Source organism: Candoia aspera, chromosome 8 (genome assembly GCF_035149785.1).
Source record: "Candoia aspera isolate rCanAsp1 chromosome 8, rCanAsp1.hap2, whole genome shotgun sequence".
In the NCBI taxonomy this organism is placed as follows: domain Eukaryota; kingdom Metazoa; phylum Chordata; class Lepidosauria; order Squamata; family Boidae; genus Candoia; species Candoia aspera.
Window position 1 is genome coordinate 73,755,296 of NC_086160.1, and position 13,282 is coordinate 73,768,577.

A 13,282-nucleotide genomic window follows, 5' to 3' on the forward strand; every position below is an offset into this window, starting at 1 on the left:
ACCAAGTGACCATCTTCCAGTACTTTCTAGAAGACTTTGCGTGCCCGTCTCTCAGTTTGCTTAAGGCAGATACCCATGGGCAAGTTGCCAGAATAAAAGAATAGTTACCATAGATGAGCAGGAATGTTTTGTAGGCAGGAACCCTGAAAGGCCTACTATAGTGATTGGATGGGAATGATCACCTTGTTCAAATTCCTTTCAGGATGCCTCCCTCCCTCCCTCCCTCCTGTGTTTGGTTACGATGCTGTGTTGGTTGAGTGCCAGTTAGTTGGACGCAGTTGGTAAAAGAACAGAAGCAAGTACTGCCAAGGGAGTCACAAGGGCAAGATGGATAGAAATGAATAGGAACTGTTCAAGAGAATGTGCGAGAGGCATTCCCAAAGTTTGGACTAATGATTAATTGATTGATTATGTGCCATGAAGTCGTTGTTGACTCCTGTTTTCAAGATCTAGCTACTCTGTTTTTCTGAAAGGAAGATTAGTTTTCCTCAAGCAATTTATCTTTGAAAGGGGAGGAAAGCATTCTATTCTCCGAGAATATGGTAACGGAGGCAGATGACTTTTTCTGTTTAATCTTCCTTGGGTAGGATTGCCTTCCCTTTGAATAAATCCATTTCTTAGCTTGTTAAAGTGCCCTATTTCCATAGTCAGAGGTCTGGCCCACTTCCTGCCAAAATAAGGGTTTGATGAAACTCTTAATAATTTATGAAAGCACTATAGCAATTTCACGATTTTGAAGCTGAGGAGCTCAGAAAGTCATTTCTGGTTTTGGAACTGAGTCTCAGCTTCCTTGTCTGAACCACAATATGTTCTTCAGGTCTGCGATCCCAGCAAATTGGAATTGGAGATGGTTAAGTCCTGAAATTTAAGATTGTTCCAAAAGGTTAGAAGGTTGTTAAAAACCCAGCTTTTCTGCTGAGCGTTCTAGTGATGCATCCCATCACTGTGCCATCTTTTTATTTTCCATTCTTATGCTATGAGGTGGTTCATTTTAAGATTTAGTTTATTTTTGTTTTAATCGTAGTGTGGACGTTTTAATAATTTTCTTGGCATATCTGGTCATCGGCCAAGAGTCATGAGACTGTGGTGGATCATCAATTCAGTTCAATCAGTCAGTCAATAAAATGAGATTTGCTAATCCTCTCTCCCACGGCCTGCCCAGTTCTGGGTCCTGATTTTATTTTATTTTTTTATTTTTGGTCCTTCTTTTCCTCAGAGTGTCTGAAACAGCCTTTGTATTCTAATCAGTGCATTTTTCCTTTGGCAGGAAAATGTATGCAGTTGCACATCTTATTCCTGCCTTCAATTAGCTGGGAAGTCCAGCTGCAACAGGTTTGATTGGCAAAAAGAGAATTCTGCTCTGTTAGGCAAGCAGATATGAAGAGGAGAAGGGCTGGATCAGTAATTTCACTATCAGGAGAAGACAAAGGCATTTATTAATATTATTTTGCTGAGAAGCTTGTAGCAGTGTCAGGATCTTGAATAAAAAGCTTCCCTTTCCAACTTCGGTTTTTAAAGTTTTAAAAAAACCAAAGTTCTGCTCACGGAATCCTTTCCGAGAATGTATAGATTGTGTCTGAGGGCAATCTAGCATGTGCCAATGATTTGTCATGGTTTGTGTTTTATGGAAAGCAGCTTTTTATTATGGATGAAATTATGTGAAGGGTGCAAATAAGACAAAAACAGCATATCTCATCCAGGGGAAAAAGGGATTAAAGAGCATATAAGTTGAGGTAATAAGTAAATGAATAAATTAGAGTCCAGGCATCTCTGTTTGGGAAACATAATAATTTCCCAAGATTTCCTTTCCATAATAGCATCTGTGCTGGCCAGCTGTTTCTGAAGGACCGCAAGACAAGCTTATATGTGCCTGTTCAAAGTTAAAGCCTTTTTATCTCTGCACTGATTTTTCTAAAAATTAAATGCATACACAAATTGAGCTCCAGGTGATGTCTCTCAAATAAATGAGAGTGCTAAATACTTCAGCGTGCTAAATATCTGCCACTGCTGTGAAAACATATTAATAAATTGCAGTTTGTTCGTTATCAGAAATGTCTAAACTTGCTTCATATTAGAGTCTCCTGTTAAGAAAATAGGAGCTTGCAGGAAACCTGTGGTGAGGCTGTGTAAGGTCAAAGCAAAATTAGTCTACAAAAACCCTTCCTTCCTTCCTTCCTTCCTTCCTTCCTTCCTTCCTTCCTTCCTTCCTTCCTTCCTTCCTTCCTTCCTTCCTTCCTTCCCTCCCTCCTTCCTTCCTTCCTTCCTTAATTTTGTACAGAGGAAAATTGGGAACCAATCATATTCTCTTGCTTCTTTCAAAGGGTGTGAACACTGATATATCCCCCTCCTTGTTTGGACAATTACTACAATATAATATTTACTAAACTTATTAATACATATCATTGAATTGTTTAAAGGTTCTAAGTTTGGACCTGCATGCCTGACATCAGTGAATCAAATGATTTATTGTTTTATTCATAATAATACTCTTCTGGGCATATTTCATATACCTAGAAGGAGATTTCTGAACATACAACTGTTAGCTTGTTAGCTTGTTAATTTATTTATTTATATTTCAAATTTCTGTCACTGCCCATCTCCCCCAAAGGGGGACTCTGGGCGGTTTATAACAAAATAAACAAATTAAAACCATAAAACATAAATTACGATACAGACTATCATTATAAATATAAATATAAGATCCTTCTGGTGAAAAGCTCTCATTCATTGGGAATAGTTAATTGATATTAATTGACCTTTAATTATTCAAATGGAAGGATCAGTTGAAAGATCATTGATTTTAAAGTTAAAGCTATGTATTATTGAAGATTTTATATTAGGCCCTTTTTATGATTTGGATGAAGTTAGCTTTTTGAGTTGGATATAAATTTAGATACATTTAACTCAAGCATTCTCAAACTGTGTGATCCTGCAACCCCCTAACATGATAAATGAATTTGGGTGACCCCCCCACCTCCACCCTTCATGAATTAGATGGCTTTTTGGCTTTTAGGCAGGGCAAGAATTTAATACAGCATTTATTACAAGATTGATTGATTTTTCAAATTTATGTAGCTGCCCATCTCACCAGGATGTGTAAAAGATGTGTAACTTTCATCATCCTTTCTTGACTTTTATCAGATCTACCTGTAGATTACTCCTCTTTTGATTCTCTCTTACCACACAGCAAAACCTTTTCCATTTTGAAAGGCTGCAGACATAAAATGAAGGGTAAAAATATTGAATTTCACAAGTACAAGTGCTTCTGCAAACAAGCCAAAGCTTACACATATACTGTATCACCACACCAGAAGTCATTAGCCAGCAGGAAATCATCTCTAAGCCAGAGGTTCTTAACTTGAGGACCTCCAAGGGGGTCTGTGGATAGATTTCCAGGGGTTCATGAACTTGGATGAAATGTGTTTTTTCATTCAATAATGTATATAGGCCACAAAGTAATTTGTGGCCTCTGGACTCCCAAAATGTTTGTTAACTTAAATAAATCTCACTGTCTAACATTATTATATCCTAAACAACAACAAACAACAACAAAACTTTTTTTCACTCATAGACCAGGAAAATTATGTCCATTTCAATAATTCCACTAAAACTTATATGCGATAAATGATAACTTAAAAGCTAGGATTGCTAGTACAATGTATAAAATTAAAGCACTAAAATTAAAATATAATTTTAAAATATAAAATATAAGTATATTCAAATATATACTGTATATAAATAAAATTAAAGCACTAATATCTCTATAAAAATTCTTAATATCAATACTAAAACTTTAGATTGTAGGGGGGCCTCTGAAACTACAAAAATGATGCAAAAACAAATAAAGATTTTTAAAAATTCTCAGTAAGTTCACCCATGACTAGTGTCTTAAATCACTTACCTGAGAGGAGAAAGTCAAGAAGAAAACTTTAATTATGGCTTATACCCATGTCAAGAAAGAAGAAAGAAAACTTCTTGTGTACATTGGTAGTAGGGGCAGATTTCGTCCTAAAAAGATGTCTTGTAATTGATTTAATGGATTAATAAAGAAGCGCTCATATTTCTGTATTACATCTTGTTTTTATATGCATACATGCAGATTACTGTGTTTGAGCATCAATGATTTATGTTATAATACAATATCTATGTATTTTAATTTATGTGTTTAAAGACTTTTTCTGAGAAGGGGTCTGTAGGTTTCACCACACCCCAAGGGATCCCTGGCGCAAAACGGTTAAGAATTCCTGGTCTCAGCATACTGAGTTTGGGGAAGGTTTTGACACAAGGCCAGACCCAAAGGTTTAGCACTCTCTCAAAACATGTTTCAAATTTTGCTCCCCAGTTTGCCTGCCCAGGCAAAGCAGAAGCCCATTTTGGCAAGTCTGTGCAGGGAAAGCAATATTGCTTTTAGCACTCTGGACATTTCTCCCTGTTGAGCCTAGATAGATAGATAGAGGAAAGAATAAATTGTGATCCACCTTGTAAGTTGTTCATGAGCCTCCAAGGTGTCACAATTCACAGTTTGAGAACTCCAGAGTATAGCAATATTTGCTCCGCTTCTTTTGCTGGATCTGCTAAGGGCACGACAGAATAAATCCAAGCCTCTGACCAATTCTCCATTGAATCAAGAAGCCACTTTTTTTTTTGTGCCTTATTACAGAACCATCAAAGTAAAAACAAATTTTGCTGTTTTATTTGCAGCCTACTGATTTGAAGATTTGACTTCCACGGAATTATCCTCGAGAGAGAGGGTTTACCAAGGATACAGGGTAAGCAGTCAAACGCAAGACTAATCATTCTCCAAGCTTTCCTGCAGCCTGGTTCAGAGACAACATTGTGTGAAACTGACTTCCCAGGTGCTTAAAAGTGTAGTTATTCAGTAATGGAAGATGGGTAATAAAGCAGGCATGTGGATTTTCATTATGATTTTCATTATGATTTTCATTATGATTTGATTTGATTTGATTTGATTTGATTTGATTGGCAGTCCATCTCACCAAGTGACTGGACAGTGAACTAAATTTAAAAAATAAAAACAATTCAAATAATACAAACATTAAATAATTATTATAATAAAATAATTATATTATTATCATTGTTGTTTCATTTTAAATGCATTAAAAAAAAAAAGGATGGAGTTTTTCTCCCTCTTTCTCTCTCCAGTAATACTTCTTGATTTTAAACTGTGGTCTTCAAATTACAGTTGTGTGATTGTTGTTCTTGTTCTTGGTCAGATTAAATGAAGTCACTTTGGGCAGGAAGTCAGTAGATATTAATCCCATATTTTTCCCTAGGAAATGATCAAGGATGTAATATAATACTTTAGCGCATAAACATCTTTTAAGAAAAGGAAGTGAATACGGCATTGTCCGCTTGCCTTACAAGGATGAACCTGCCAGAGCTTCAAAAAGTCGTCATTTTGCAACCTTGAAATCTTAAGAGTTTGGGTCCCATGCACAAAAAGTTCTCCCACTGGAATTTTCCTGTTGGGTTAATGAGAATATGAGTTATCAGTTAAAACCCTAATAGATCACAGACACTCCAGCAATTGCAGTTCCTTTTTTAATTTTTTAATGCAAACCTGTTCATAAGAATGCAGCTGTCTTTCATTTCCTCTGACACAAAATGCGTTTCCTAAATAGCCATTTACCGGGATGCAACGTACTATAGATTTCCAAAAAGAGATGCAGGAACAGAGGAACTCCCACTGGGGTGATGGAAAATTCTTGCTCCAGTTACTTATGGCCATATCAAACTGTAGGCTAGCTGTGGACACGGACCCACAAGTGATTTAGAGTCTTGACGTCAGAAGCAGGGGAAGGATCTGTATTTGTCAGTTCTAAAGGAGGCTGGGGATTTTAAGGGCTTAAATAAGGCACTGTTTTACCCCACCAGACAATAATCTTTGACCTCATTCAGTCTGGTGGCTACGGAAAGATGTTGGCTGGCTGTACTTTGTCTCAATGTACGTTCACTGTTCCAAAATCTTTTAAGAATTGTTCCAAAACCAGTCTAGGGGAAGCAACTGCATTGAGTGGTTCTTCTGCATCCATTATGATAAAAATGGTAATAGCCCCAAATAAATGGTTGTAATGCAGGCATCTCTCAAGAGCCTCTTCCTGTATGCAGCCCTCAGCTTCTCTGTGTGGGGTTATTCTCATGGAGTTTGTGGTAACAGCAGCAATTTTCATACAAGTATTTCAGCAGTGCTAGGGTCTGCTTAGTTACTGAGTACCCTAACAGTCCACTTCCACTTTGAAGTTTTTCTAAATGATGTGAGTGTGGAGCCAGCCTCGATGGTAGGAAAATCTGTAACTCTGTAATAGGAGACAAACTTCTCATGTAGAAGAGACTCAGATACAATCATTGGCTCTTGGAAAAGATCCCTGCCTACACTGCTGGTCGTCAGGGCACACTTTCGTGAACTCAGTGGATCCAGTTCTAGCTCAGCCTGAGACCATTTTTAGTCTTGTCAACCGGTAGAATGGTTCACCCAGCCTGTCCATCAACTGGGTAACTCTCCCAAAACAAAACAGAATGGGACCCAATTTGGTATGATGGGAGAAGCCAACAAAATAAAGTTTGAGTTTGAAAATGGGCTGGATTTGGTCAGGGGCTGCAAAGGAAAAAAAAAAAAAAGTCCCCAAGGCATCCTCTGCGTGGGGCAGTGGGCAGTGGCTCAGAATGCTGGTGACTTCTCCATTTTAATCCCACTCCCTCCTTTTTGGTCAGATGAGTGTATGCAGCCAGCCCTGTGTTTCCCAGTGTGCACAAATGCACAAACATGCAAAGACATTCTGCACAAACACACACAGACACACAAGTTACCTTGTTAAGCAGAAAACAACTTGGATGCATCCTATGACCGCTGCTGTTTAAGAGGTTAGAAAGGATTGCAAAAACCATGCTCTGCATGCTTTTCCCACCTTGTTTATCATTCCAGGTATGATTAGGTGTCCTAATCCTAGCTGCAAAGTTTGGCTGTGATATTGTGGAATTCATTGTTTGTACCTGATAAGCTGGCCATTTCCAGGGAGGTGCCCCAACTTGGGGCAGCAGAAATAATTTGATGGGATGGCAATTGAAAGCCCAGGATGTCTCTTGTTGGGAACACAGTTTGGTTAATCAGATACATGCAGTATTATCCTAAGTTCACCAGGATGTGTTTGTGTAAACGCACATCATAGTGTTCAGCGCATGAAGTCCCTCTTGGGGGAGATGGGCGGTAACAAAATTTGAATAACAAATAAAATAAAATTAAAAAGTTAGATTAGTACGTAAGGCAAAAATTTACAGTTCTAACAACTGCAACTCAGCTTCATCAGCTGAATTCTCCCTTGAAAGAAGCAGATGGCATCAGATTTTGGAAAGATTCTATCATGTCGGTATTTTTGCAAAGGAGTGGTTTGGGCTGCTGCAGAAAAGCAAGCTGATAATATGTACGTTTGCAGAAAGTAAGCATGAACGGGATTAATCTTGTAGTATTGCAGACCTTTTTGAGTAGAGAAAATATCTGGCTCCTCAGGTGCATGGGCCTGTTGTGCATGCAGCCTGTGAACATGCAAGGAATGGGGAGGCCACAGAGCCCTGGCTGGGTGGGAGAGACTAAAGCCCAGCAGGAGTTCAGAAGGAATCCATCTGCTTGAATAAATAATGGCTTGCTTTAATCTTAACTACCTTTCCTAGCAGTCGGGAAGAGTTGGACAAAGAATTGTTTTTGAGGTTCAGTAAAGAATGCATAAGAGCAGCAAATAGTTGTCATTTCTGGTCAGTTCTGTGTAGCTTTAACAAGCTCCTTGGCTTTGATTTGGAAGGCTGTTCTCCCCTTTTCCAGTGACATTCCAAGGAATCTTTGCCTTATCCTTTTCCATCCTGACTATCTGGAAACGCATAATTGCTGCTTAATGTTTTAATTCTGTCCTGTAGTGTCATGTGGGGGCCACATTTTCCAAGCTATGTGAGTTCTGTCTTCAGTTTTCCCGATAAATATTTGAAGCCTTTATTTAAATATTGGGCATTTCCTTCTATCTTGCTGGACTAACTTTCCAGACTCATTGACAGTGTAGATCCCTGTTGAAATGCTCTTAAAATAGAATTAAAGGAGACAAGCTGATTAAGAACACTTTTGGATTTTCTGATGCTCTATCTTGAGTGCACCGTTCCAGATTTACAGAATAACTTTGAGATGTGAGAATTGCTTGGAAACCCTCAAATCTGAAGATATTGTTTCAGGGCTACTAGCCATATCTGGAATGCTGAGAACTTTGGAGAGGGTTCTTACGGAACAGCTGTCCTGGGGAACCTAGTTCAATTGCAAACCAGTGATGGAGCAATTTGCAATCTGCATGCCTTCAAGCCTCCCTTGCAGGATGTTTCCTGCCTCTTTCCTTGTATCCTTTTCCTAAACAGATAGGCGCTGCTTAACCAGGCATTACAACCACCCAGGATTTTTAATTTACAAGAAAATGCATTGAGCATAGGCAGATGTAAGTTAGGCAGCTGCCTCCCCATAGCTTCCTGAGTTTGATGCTTGGATGAGCCAGGAAGACAGACCAAGGAATGCTAGCTGCGTTCATGCTGTGCCTCAGCTTCCTCGTGCTATTTTCCTTTGTGATCTCTCTCTGCACATAAGTGCATGAGCAAGACAGTGAATCTCCAGTCCCCGCCTATATCTTAATTTCCTCCTTCTTAGGAGAAAACAAGGGTGTATATCACCCCGCATAATCCCAGCCTAAACTAAATTGCAACCACCCTGGAACAGAGCATTGTTCTTTCGCTCTTCCCTCCGCAATTTTATATTCTTCGAGGGGAGGGGTTTTTGCAAAAAGTGTGCTTCTTTGCACCTCTCTCTAGCTATGCAAGTAATTTCATTTCTCAGTTACCTCACGTTGGCCTCCAGTCCTATGGAGCAGAAGAATCTGTATGAGAGGACTATATTATATTAATAATATAATTAAATTAATTATTACGGTAAATTAATAACTATCATGCAGTTTAAGCATCATGGCCTGTCAGTTTTCAGAAGGCGGAGCAGGTATGCTAGGGCTGACATTTCAGGATATCGTGTCTGTCATTGGGCACCAAGCATGCGAAGGAGACAGTGAAGCTGATGAATTAAATACAGATTTATGCGATAACAAGAGGGTCCAAGCCAAATTTTTCCTGGGAAAAGAACCAAATATGAAGTAGCTGTGCCTTTCTAAACATTGCCACATGCACGTGGCTTCTAGCCTTCCCCCAAGATGATTTAAATTGGCGCAGGAAGCAAAGCGGTAGATGCCATGTGTCATGAGTGAGGATGGCGAGCAGGGGGCTCCCATCCAGGCTGTCAAGCGCATGCGTAGCACTGAGGAACTGTTCAGCCATTCAAAGAGACACAGATCGGGACCGCCTTAACCCTTGGGGGTTATATGTCTGGGTTTTCCCACGCTTCTTCAGTTTGTTAGGATTCCTGTTAAGTACTAGCAATAAATATTAGAGACCAGTTCCTTGTCTCAGCGTGGTTCCTGGCTGTTAGGACACCATGTTTGTTTTTAAGGAAGACCCCTCCTTGTGTCGTCTGGAGATTCACCAAATTCTTGACTTCAGACAGGTAGAGTCTTTGGTGGTGGCTGAAGCATCATCTTACCATGTTATCTGGGACATCTGTTCATCATGAACTCTGAGGAAGGAGGCTGGGTCCTGTCTAAGACGACCTCTTTAAAACCCCTGCCCAGTCTAGCTTTTGCAAGGAGCATGTGAAGAGGAAGCCACCGACATCTGCAGAATTGTCAGTGCCTTTTTTGCAAGATCCAGTGGTTTTAGGTAATTATTGTCCAACACCCCACCCCACCCTTTTTTTTTTTTGAGCGGGGAAGGTTGTTGAGACAAAGTGGCAGACCAACTTTGAAGCACCCTAGAAGAAGTAGATTATCTGGAATCCTTTCTCGGTAAGGTTCAGTCCCGGATATGGGACTTAAGAGAGCATCGTTTGTTCTCTTGGATGGCCTGTCTCAGGACTTGGATGGCGGTAGTGCACCTCTCCTGCTCTTTATAGAGAGAGTGGTGGCTTTCGATATTATCGAGATAGGCAGGTTGGAATAAAAGGTACTGTTTTACTGTGGCCCTGCTCCTTCGTGTGGGTAGTTTCGCTCCACCAGGTGGTTGTGGGAGATACGATGTTGGCCTGATGGCCTCTGAAATGTGGGGTGTCACAGGGGTCTGTCCCTACTCTTTAGCACCTGTAGGAAACCTCTAGGAGAGTCATCTGACCATTTGGGATGCGGGATCATCAGTAAGTTGATGATACCTTCATATCACCACCCCAGTCTGTAGGGGCAATGCCTACAGGGTGTCCTCTCTCCATGCGTGGTTGCATTTTTAGGTGTGGGAGGGAGAGAAGAGGCTGAGATAGAACCCACATAAGACAAGGTTTCTGCTTATTATTTTATTAGTATTTTTAACTGTACCATGGATAATATTTTTCTGCATTGTATATCATGCAAGCCACTCAGCATTGTTGGACTGTAGTGGGGTATAAATGCGACAAATAAATAAAATAAATATCTGGAGCAAGAAAAATCATAAAATCCAGCAAGCTTGGGGCAGAGCATATGTTTTGTTTTCAAGGTATTTTGAACGTTGCAGATGAAAAACAGCACTTTGGCTATCCGTCCATTTCCAAGGGCAGTTCTGTTAGAGTTCAAAACTGGCGTAACTGGTCCCGTGTGTCTTGTTCTAGTTGGTGAAAATACAGTAACAAGGTTGAATACAATTGTGCATTTTTAGTAGCAGCTTGTTAGACAAGAGTTTCCCCCCTGCTCTCTACACTCTTTCCCCAAATCATCATCTTCATCTTCATCACCATCATCTAAATGTATATGCCATCCAAATCCCAGCAACTCTTAGTAATTATGGAATTACTGCTGGTGATGTGATTAGCATCTATGGATTTCCTAAGTTTTCCTCCTCTTATGGGAAATCATGAAAGCTTTGCCCTGTTTGGACTGGCTTTGGAGTTACACAGAGTAGAAATCCATGAACCACATGATTCCTTAGGCACCAAGACAGGGAAGATCATTTTCATGGGATGTCCCTGGTTATCCCTGGGTCCCTGAAAATCTGTCCTAGAGAGTTGGTGGACATCCTGAAAGTGTGTGCAGTCCTGTGGGGTCTGAGGGAATATAAAAGTGTGGGTGCAGCTTGCTTTCCCCCCCAGGTGGCTTCCTCTAACAAGGAGCCTTTGGTAGCTGCCCATTTTCTCCACCAAGTAGGACTTCACATCTGGCCAGCTCTGGATCTAATCCCTTGTAAACTGCCTATGCTCACTCCCTGTAGTGAGTTTGTTGATTTCGGCTCTTCGGTCTGATGAAAAGAAGACAGGGAAGACTTGATAGCCATGTGCAGGTGCATATAGAGAAGCTACAGGGGAGATACTCAGGAACTGTTTCCCATGGCCACCAAAAGTAGGGCTGAAAAATAGGTATAAGTTGCAGCTACCTAGATTGTGTGGAAATGTGAGGATAAAGTTCCTGACGGTAAGATCTGTACAAGAGTGGAACAGTCTACTGTGGAGCTTGTGGGTTTTCTACCTATGGAGGTTTACAAGCATAGGCTGGACAGCCATCGCTTATGGATAGTTCACATGGTTTTTCCTGTACATTCCAGAGGGTTGGACTAGATGATCCTTGTGATCCCTTCCAACTCTGTAATGCTAGGATTCTGTGATTGTTCTGCAGGGAAAATCTACATTATGGCTAACAAGCCAGGCTATGGTTATTTTTATCACTTAAAACCTAGAATTGTTTTGGAATCAGGTGGCACCTAAACCAAAATCAATCAAGAAAGCATGCACACACTTCCTATGGGCAAATTCTGGCCATCTTGTATGTGATTTCAGTCCTGTTTTAAAGGAGGACGAAATGGACTTGAGTTCAAAGCAGCAGTCCTTAATCTGGGCACCCTCCCTCTAGATTCAGTAGGGTTCCCAGGCAAAAGTGGAGAATTCACTTCACTAAAGAAGTCAGATCTTCTGGATAGAATGCACAGGAAATCCATTTTCCTAAGACTTCTTTTTTTTATCCTTGTGCACCGAAGCCTGCAGGGAAATAGTTTACAGAGGCAGTGTATGGAAACTGAAAGAGAATTGGTCATCAGGACCGGCATCTGGTGTGCCAACTGACTCATTTTAACTGGGGCACTAACCAAACTTGCAAACAGGCTGGAAAAGAATAGTTTTCTGTGTGACACAGCGGCTTGTCATGGAGGCTCACTGTGAATGTCTGGAATTAGAGTGATGCATTCCTTTCAAAAGGAAGAGGCTTGTTCAGAGATTATGATAGATTGTGCAGGGCTTGAATGCAAAAACTGCCCTATGGAAAAGACAGCACAATCTCTAATACATGTTTTCTAAAAGAAATCAAATCCTTGGGAGAAGAGCAATGACAAATCTCGATAAAATAGTTAAGAGCAGAGACATCACACTGACAACAAAGGTCCGCATAGTTAAAGCAATGGTGTTCCCCGTAGTAACATATGGCTGCGAGAGCTGGACCATAAGGAAGGCTGAGAGAAGGAAGATCGATACTTTTGAACTGTGGTGTTGGAGGAAAATTCTGAGAGTGCCTTGGACTGCCAGAAGATCAAACCAGTCCATCCTCCAGGAAATAAAGCCAGACTGCTCACTTGAGGGAATGATATGAAAGGCAAAACTGAAATACTTTGGCCACATCATGAGAAGACAGGACACCCTGGAGAAGATGCTGATGCTAGGGAGAGTGGAAGGCAAAAGGAAGAGGGGCCGACCAAGGGCAAGATGGATGGATGATATTCTGGAGGTGACGGACTCGTCCCTGGGGGAGCTGGGGGTGTTGACGACCGACAGGAGGCTCTGGCGTGGGCTGGTCCATGAAGTCACGAAGAGTCGGAAGCGACTAAACGAATAAACAACAAACAAATGAATCAGAACCAGCACACGTTTTTTTCAGCTTTAGGGTTTGCAAGACTTAAGAGCATTAGCTAGTTTTCCTGAAGTGATCTTGATTTAAAGACCTGCCGATCAGGAGTCTTCATTTTGCATTGGGGGAACTTGCCCTAAGTTAAGTTTCACACTCAGCGGTTGAATGTGAATGGGAGGCTACGCATAATAGATATAATTTTTAAAATATGCAGAAACGGTGACGGTGTATTAGTACTTAATTACTTCATGCCATTCTTAAAAGCAGGAGTCATTTGGGAAATACTCTTAAAATGTGATGTTTTTGAGTTGTAGGGTTGACAGTACATCACTTCCAGGTGATTATAA

General features: G+C 40.6%; 1 protein-coding gene across 2 annotated transcripts in view; it reads left to right on the top strand.

Annotated features, from left to right (window-relative positions):
* Nucleotides 1–4,704: 4,704 nt before the first annotated feature.
* The window catches only part of PTPRA (protein tyrosine phosphatase receptor type A), a 95,867-nt gene continuing 87,289 nt past the window's right edge, over nucleotides 4,705–13,282 (top strand). For both annotated transcript variants that reach the window (XM_063310353.1, XM_063310354.1), the window contains exon 1: nucleotides 4,705–4,769. The gene's annotated coding sequence lies outside the window, so the exon portion shown is untranslated. The remainder of the gene's footprint in view (nucleotides 4,770–13,282) is intronic.